Source organism: Empidonax traillii, unplaced genomic scaffold, assembly GCF_003031625.1.
Source record: "Empidonax traillii isolate 1590-97213 ecotype Southwest subspecies unplaced genomic scaffold, ASM303162v1 scaffold1496:size126764, whole genome shotgun sequence".
Lineage (NCBI taxonomy): Eukaryota > Metazoa > Chordata > Aves > Passeriformes > Tyrannidae > Empidonax > Empidonax traillii.
The window spans coordinates 109,186-109,886 of NW_020956689.1; positions in this window are offsets into that span (position 1 = coordinate 109,186).

Sequence of the window (701 nt, forward strand, 5' to 3'; positions counted from 1 at the left end):
CACGCCGGGAGCGCACGGGCCCCGCTCGCGGCCCGCGCGAGAGCCGCCGGGAGCACGTGACCCGAGGCGCGGGCGCGCGCGCGCGCTCCGGCGCCATATCGGCGCCCGCCCCGCCTCCCGGGGAGGGAGGGATGGGAGGACAGGGGGGAAATGGCGGCATCGAGCGCGCTTTGACACGGCATTGCCGCTGTCGCTGCCCCCGGGCACTGCCGCTGCCCGAAGCCGCAGCGCCTCGGCCCCTCACAGGGCGGCTGGGCTCAGCTTGGCTAGATGCGGTTGCGCTCGGCTGAGTTCGGCCGAGGTCGGTGCGGTTCGGCTGATCTCGGCTCCATTCGGCTCTCTCCGGGAGCGTTCGGCCGATCCCGGGTCCACTCGTGGCGATCCGGGAGTGCTCGGCTAATCTCGGTTCCGTTCGGTTCAATCCGGGACTGTTCGGCCGATCTCGGTTCAGTTCGGCTCGCTCCGGGAGTGCTCGGCCGATCCCGGCTCCGTTCGGCTGGACTCGGGTTCATTCGGCTCAGTTCGGCTGGTCTCGGCTCCGTGCCCAGAGCGGCTCCCGCCCCGCTGTGAACACTCAAAAATCACTTCTTTTCCGATTCCCTGCCCCACGCGAAACACTCAAGACCCGGTGTTTTTCCTGATTCTCAGCTCCACATTAAACACTCAAAAATCGGTGTTGTTTTCTGCTTCCCAGCTCCACG